Below are 7,972 nucleotides of genomic sequence, written 5' to 3' on the forward strand. Positions count from 1 at the left end.
TTCCCCTTGTGCAGTGGTGGTAACTTGACACCTAACAGATTGTTACAGGAGTTGTGTGATTGCCGCAAATGGTTGTGCAACAAAATATTAAGTTAAGGGTACCATCATTTCTTTCCAGGCCTATTTAATGAATTTTGTATTTTAAAAAATTCTGTGAAGCATGGTTGAAAAGCAATGTCTGAGTTTCATCTATTCATTTTCATGGATCTTTTATTTATTATTACTTTTGTCAGATTCAAGTTATTTCTGTGACCATTGTGGTTTTTCTGTCATTAAATGAGGGGTACCAATAATTTTGACAACATGTGTAAATATTTTTCAATCTCTGTTGATGAAACTACTGATGTCACATCAAATGCTCAGTTGATAAAGATAGAATCAGTGCCAATAAGTACACCAGGAAGTGAAATAGGTCAGGTTGTTATAAAAACATTCCGTGACTTAAGCATTGATACCTTTAAAGTTGTGTCAGTGATGACAGATGGGGCACCCAGCATGGTGGGAAAAAAGTGGGATTTGTAAAAATTTTATGGACGCAATTGGACATCCATTTGTGCCTTTTTATTGTATTATCCCTCAGGAGGTGTTATGTGTCAAGGCAGGAGTCACAGAATTAAACGACTTAATGTCAGCTGTAACAAAAATAGTGAATATAATAGATGCTCGACCCCTTCACATGAGAGAATTTTCTGCACTTTTTAACAAGAAGTTGATTCAAACTACAGTGGACTGCTAATGTTCAACAATGTGAGATGGCTGACTTGAGGAAAAGTTCTTGAGTGGTTTGTTGAGTGCTTTGTAGACATTAAGGTATTTCTTGAAGATATGGATCTGGCAAACTTTCCTCACCTCAATGATCATAAGTGGGTCACCATACTGATGTTTTTTACAGATCTCTCTGTTCATATGAATAAAATGAATTTAACGATACAAGGTTTTGACAAAAGTAATGATGTTATGTTTGGATACATAAAAACTCTTGAAAGTAAACTTAAAATTTTTACGTGAGATGTAGAAACTAAAACTTATAAATATTTTCCTCGAGTAACAAAGTATTTTGAGAAGGCCTACACAACTGCACAAAATATAATGGAACACTTACAATATTGGCATATTTTAAACTTGTTACTTGACCAGTTCGTCAAAAACTTACATCAATTTAGAAGCCTGGAACAGACAATAAAATTAATTAGGCATCCGGATGTAGTAGTCTACAGTAGTTTGGAAAAAATGGTTTCCAATGGATGCAAATAGATGATGTGGAGATGCAACTTGCAGAATTTCAAGACAGCATTTGGGCTCAAGTGTTGATCGACTTGAGGTCAAGGCTTGTGAATCTGGAAAGTAATCACTTGGAGAATGAGGAGTGCCACTTTGAACAGGAGATTTGGAGTGCTTGGAGCCAATTACAGGACACATTTATCACCCTGAAAAATCTAGCGATGGCTTTACTCACAAATTTTACCTCCACATACTTTTGTGAGACCGTATACTCAGCATTCAATAATATTAAAACTAGTAAAAGAAACCGACTGACAGATGAAGTTAGTAGCACTTGCTTGGGGCTTGTAGCGTGGAAAATACCAACCTTTAATTGAAGATTTAGCAAATTAAATTCAGCAACAAAAAGTCATTAAGATAATGTAAATAATTATTTGTTTTCTTCTTTATTAATAAATGCAGTACATATATTAAAAATGTAACTTTTTGTTATTAGAGCTACACATATCACAAAATTCTGGATTTTTCTAGATGTGGCACAACACCCGGGTTATGTTTTTATTTTTTTTTTACGAATATTGACACACCAAGCTCAATAGGTGGGCCATCACTGTCCTAAAGTGTAGAATCAGGCCTCATGCTTAAAGCAAAGACTATCTTGCAGCATGCAATGGAGAATAACAACGTGGAAGAATTGTTCTATGCCTCTCGAGTAGGGTGGAGCGAAACGGATCAGACAAATTCAAAAATCTCCGACTTTCGGCAAAGTCGGGTTTCATGTAACCTGGCCCGATCCTAGTGTAGGATCGGCCATAAGGTCAGTGATCTTCATGCCAAAGTCGCATTTCGTATGACGCGTTCAGTGCCATTTTTCAGCCAATGAAGGAGGACGCAGAGTGTGGGCAGCGTGATGACATAGGTCTCGGTCCCCACCATCTTAGAGAAGGGCATGACAATGATTGGCTTGCTTTCTGCGGCAACACAGGGGCTATCAAAGGGCGTGCACGCCGACCGCCATCTTACTTCTGCCGATCGTAGCATAGGGAGAGGTTGCCGCAGCTGCATCAGAAGAAGGGATATAGTTAGGAAGGGAAGATTAAAGGGAAGGTGCCATAAAAAAAAAAAAATTTTCAGAAATTGTAAAAATGTGAAGAATTAATGATTACATTTTCTTAAAAAATATTATCATTTGTTTATAATTTAGTAAAATATGAAAAATAATTTGAAAAGTTTTGGAATTTCCACTTTTCAACACTAGGGGGAGCAGCTGCTGAAATTTCAGAAAAACCTAGTGTACAAATAGCTCACATTACTGCACTGCAGTAATTCTGGGCGGAGTCTGCTGACGTGTGTGATGTCTCCTCTCCTCCCCTTCTGGGTGTTTGCTAAGGGATTAGAGAGGATGATATTCAGGAACCCAGTGAGCAGCCATTTTGTTGGTGACTGCAGAGTATGGCTGCCGTCACACTATCAGTATTTGGTCAGTATTTTACCTCAGTATTTGTAAGCCAAAACCAGGAGTGGAACAAATAGAGGAAAAGTATAATAGAAACATATGCACCACTTCTGCATTTATCACCCACTCCTGGATTTGGCTTACAAATACTGAGGTAAAATACTGACCAAATACTGAGCGTGGACGGCAGCCTTAGGCTACTTTCACACTAGCGATTTTGGCTGTACGGTGCAATGCGTCATTCAGGAGAAAAAACGCATCCTGCAAAGTTGTCTGCAGGATGCGTTTTTCCCCATAGACTAACATTACCGACGCATGTAACGTTTGTGCGTCGAGTCCACCATTTTCGACCGCGCATGCACGGCCGAAACTCCGCCCCCTCATGCCCAGACCTTACAATGGGGCAACGGAAGCGTCGCAAGACTGCTTCCGCTGCCCACGTCGGGCATTTCTTTCACAGCATGCGTCAGTACGACGCACTGTGAAAGGCCCGTACCGACGCTAGTGTGAAAGCAGCCTTATACTGACAAGTAGACAGTCACCGAGGATTGCAGGCAGCAAGGATTCTGGGACATATGTGGTGGAGGGAGCAGGGTGACAGCAGCGCAGAGTATTTCAGGAGAGCAGTGTGCTGGTCTATAGGGGCCCCCTGTTTGGTGCGCGGAGCAGCCAGGGATTATACATAGAGCGCTGTCTTATACACACCTGGATGGACCGTCTGCTCCACAGAAATCCAGGAAACATTTCTGAGGATTGATGGCCTGTTCTGATCCAGACTTTGCATGCAGACCCCATTCCCCTCCTCAGATCCTGTCCTGGCGATGTGTGAAAGCAAGGCGACAGGCACAGTCGGGGTGACGCTGGGAAAGAAATGTAGCCATATAGTAACAATAAAAATGAGACCCCTCTCTTCAGCTGCCTCACCAGCCTTCCCCTGACTACACCTAACTGGAGGTCATGCTGTCCCCTCTATTACCCCAGACCCGCGTGCAGGTGCTCAGCCAGAACCACCATAGAATGGGTCCGCTTTCTGAATATAATACTGACATACAGATCACACATAATACCGCCATGTAGATCACACATAAAACCACCATATAATTCTCACATAATACTGCCACATAGATAGATCACACATAATCCCACAATACAGTTCTCATATAATCCCGTCATATAGTTCTTATATTATTGCACCATACTGATCAAACATAATACAACCATACATATTACATATAATACTGTCATATAGATCACACATAATGCCATCATACAGGTCACACATAATAATTAGCGGCATCAAGTGTGGTCTATATGGCAGCATTATGTAAAAAATATACATTATATGGTGGCATCATGTTTGATCTATATGGCAGCAGTATGCAAAAAATATATATATGGCAACATTACGTTCCGTCCATATTACAGTATTATGTAATAGATATATCTGGCGGCATTATGTATGACCTATATGGCAGTATTATGTAATAAATATACAGTGGGGCAAAAAAGTATTTAGTCAGTCAGCAATAGTGCAAGTTCCACCACTTAAAAAGATGAGAGGCGTCTGTAATTTACATCATAGGTAGACCTCAACTATGGGAGACAAACTGAGAAAAAAAAATCCAGAAAATCACATTGTCTGTTTTTTTATCATTTTTTTTGCATATTATGGTGGAAAATAAGTATTTGGTCAGAAACAAACAATCAAGATTTCTGGCTCTCACAGACCTGTAACTTCTTCTTTAAGAGTCTCCTCTTTCCTCCACTCATTACCTGTAGTAATGGCACCTGTTTAAACTTGTTATCAGTATAAAAAGACACCTGTGCACACCCTCAAACAGTCTGACTCCAAACTCCACTATGGTGAAGACCAAAGAGCTGTCAAAGGACACCAGAAAAAAAAATTGTAGCCCTGCACCAGGCTGGGAAGACTGAATCTGCAATAGCCAACCAGCTTGGAGTGAAGAAATCAACAGTGGGAGCAATAATTAGAAAATGGAAGACATACAAGACCACTGATAATCTCCCTCGATCTGGGGCTCCACGCAAAATCCCACCCCATGGGGTCAGAATGATCACAAGAACGGTGAGCAAAAATCCCAGAACCACGCGGGGGGACCTAGTGAATGAACTGCAGAGAGCTGGGACCAATGTAACAAGGCCTACCATAAATAACACACTATGCCACCATGGACTCAGATCCTGCAGTGCCAGACGTGTCCCACTGCTTAAGCCAGTACATGTCCGGGCCCGTCTGAAGTTTGCTAGAGAGCATTTGGATGATCCAGAGGAGTTTTGGGAGAATGTCCTATGGTCTGATGAAACCAAACTGGAACAGTTTGGTAGAAACACAACTTGTCGTGTTTGGAGGAAAAAGAATACTGAGCTGCATCCATCAAACACCATACCTACTGTAAAGCATGGTGGTGGAAACATCATGCTTTGGGGCTGTTTCTCTGCAAAGGGGCCAGGACGACTGATCCGGGTACATGAAAGAATGAATGGGGCCATGTATCGTGAGATTTTGAGTGCAAACCTCCTTCCATCAGCAAGGGCATTAAAGATGAAACGTGGCTGGGTCTTTCAACATGACAATGATCCAAAGCACACCGCCAGGGCAACGAAGGAGTGGCTTCATAAGAAGCATTTCAAGGTCCTGGAGTGGCCTAGCCAGTCTCCAGATCTCAACCGTATAGAAAACCTTTGGAGGGAGTTGAAAGTCCGTGTTGCCAAGCGAAAAGACAAAAACATCACTGCTCTAGAGGAGATCTGCATGGAGGAATGGGCCAACATACCAACAACAGTGTGTGGCAACCTTGTGAAGACTTACAGAAAACGTTTGACATCTGTCATTGCCAACAAAGGATATATTACAAAGTATTGAGATGAAATTTTGTTTCTGACCAAATACTTATTTTCCACCATAATATGCAAATAAAATGTTAAAAAAAACAGACAATGTGATTTTCTGGATTTTTTTTCTCAGTTTGTCTCCCATAGTTGAGGTCTACCTATGATGTAAATTACAGACGCCTCTCATCTTTTTAAGTGTTGGAACTTGCACTATTGCTGACTGACTAAATACTTTTTTGCCCCACTGTATATGGCGGTATATTTATTATGTAAAGGCAGGAAAGTTGTGAGCTATGCCCTTCTGTGACCCCCACAATTATATTTTTTTTTTTTTTTTGGGGGGGGGGGGCAATTAGACCTTATGCTATGTCGCCCTATGATTTGTATGTACGCCCCTGGTGACGATCCTCACAGCTTGTCCTGAAAGACAGCAGGCTTGGGGTGTCGGTGAGATTGAGGTGGGTTTCAGGGAGCAGGAGATGGGTGTCAGGGGGCATGGGGTGGGTCAGTGAGCTTAGGGTGGGTGTCAGGGCTCAGTCTCAGTCTTTCCTCTTCTGCTCCCTGGATCACTAGTCTCAGACCACCTGCCCTCTGCTCTGCACTGTATAGTAGGACGATCAGGCAGGAGACCTGAGGAGCTGCAGGACTACAACACTTAGGAGCTCAGTCCTGGCATGCTGGGACTTGTAGTGACACAGCAGCTAGAGCTTGCTGAGTGTCATCACCCCCTGGGTCTGCTTCCTTGTGCCAACCATAGCCCAAATGTTAGAACACTATTACTGTGCCCACCTCTTTACACTGTGCAGACCTCCCACCTGATCCATAGGTGAAGCCCCCAGGCTGCTGCCTGCCTGCACACTGATCCCCCTGCACCATGCACAGCTGCAGGCAGGGAAGGGTTAACCATTACAGGCCAGCCTGGGTGCCGCCCCTTGTAACCAGGAGGGATCCCCTGCTGCAGAGAATCATGGGGCTTCAGACTCCAGGCTGCAATCTACAGGGACAGTCACTGTGTGGGGTGATGAAGTGTTGCCACAGATCAGTGCTGCACACACAACGCTCCATGTACAGGGAGACACACTGCTGCTGCTGGGGGATTTCCTGCCCCTGGACTGAGGGAGGAAGCTTTCAGCAACACAGGGCAGGTCGGCAGTGATCGCAGCCTGTACTGTAATAAGTACAGGCTGTGATCACTGCTAATGCTGCAGATACTTACCCCAAACCCTCGCTCCCAGCAGCTTCTCCTCAACATCTTCTGTCCTCGCAGCCCACAGCAAACAAAATGGCCGCGATCTCCTCTCACAGCTGTGACGTAGCAGCCCAGTGGGCGTGTCCAGGTCACAGCTGAGAGGCAGGAGGAGCGGCCTCAATGTAAGAGATGCGGTCGGGTCCGACTGTTGGCTCCTATGTCCATGTGTGCCGTAAGTGAGGAGTGCAAGTGTCGTTCCCAGACACACACACCCCCACTAGTCAAAATGGCAGCCCCCAGTGGCACACACAAATGTCAATAAATAAAAAACTATTAAAGTAGTTAATTTAATTTTGTATTAAAAATAATTGATTGTATAATCAATAATTATTAATACAAAAATTAAAATCACGGCACCTTCCCTTTAAGCCCCGAAACTACTTGTGCTGTAGCGATTTCCACTGTCCCAACACCACCATTTGTTTGCAGGGACAGTGGAGTTTATATTTTTGTGCATCAGCTCTATAGATTATTAGGCTGCCTTATAAGGCTCCCTGATAGCTGCACTGCTGTTTGCAAGCCACTGTGCAAACCAACTGCTTTTTTAAAAGCAAAAATCCTGTTACTCCTTTCTGCACAGTTATCTTGTTTATTTGTCCACACTTTTGTGTGCAGCAGTCCTTTTTATTGCTGACATACTTTTCCTGAGATCATTGTAGGGAGATTAAAATTGTACTACAGTCCTTGTATCTTTTCATATATCTTCCAGCCACTTTCTGCCACTTAGATTGCATTGTTGTATATACTGGGCCTGAGTTTTGAGTCAGTCTCCCCCCAAAAAAGGGGAGATTCAAATTCTCACAAAGTGGATCTACTGCAGTCCTGTTAGTTTGGTGTATGTCAGCCAGCCACTTTCTGCCACTTAGATTGCATTGTTTTATACACTGGGCCTGAGTTTTGGGTCAGTCTCCCCCCAAAAAAGGAAGTTTCAAATTCTCACAAAGTGGATCTACTGCAGTCCTGTTAGTTTGGTGTATGTCAGGTAGCCACTTTCTGGCACTTACATTGTGTTGCTTTATACACTGGGCCTGAGTTTTGGGTCAGTCTCCCCCCTAAAAAAGGGGAGATTCAAATTCTCACAAAGTGGATCTACTGCAGTTCTGTTAGTTTGGTGTATGTCAGCCAGCCACTTTCTGCCACTTAGATTGCGTTGTTTTATACACTGGGCCTGAGTTTTGGGTCAGTCTCCCCCC

General features: G+C 43.1%; 1 long non-coding RNA gene across 1 annotated transcript; it reads right to left on the reverse strand.

Moving 5' to 3' along the window:
* Positions 1-1,717: 1,717 nt before the first annotated feature.
* On the reverse strand, positions 1,718-6,828 carry LOC138667528 (uncharacterized). Its single transcript, XR_011318805.1, has 3 exons — positions 6,747-6,828; positions 3,383-3,537; positions 1,718-2,280 (listed from the first exon to the last, which is right to left on the reverse strand). It is a non-coding gene; the product is annotated as an uncharacterized lncRNA (long non-coding RNA).
* Between the last annotated feature and the right edge of the window lie 1,144 nt (positions 6,829-7,972).

Source organism: Ranitomeya imitator, chromosome 2, assembly GCF_032444005.1.
Source record: "Ranitomeya imitator isolate aRanImi1 chromosome 2, aRanImi1.pri, whole genome shotgun sequence".
Lineage (NCBI taxonomy): Eukaryota > Metazoa > Chordata > Amphibia > Anura > Dendrobatidae > Ranitomeya > Ranitomeya imitator.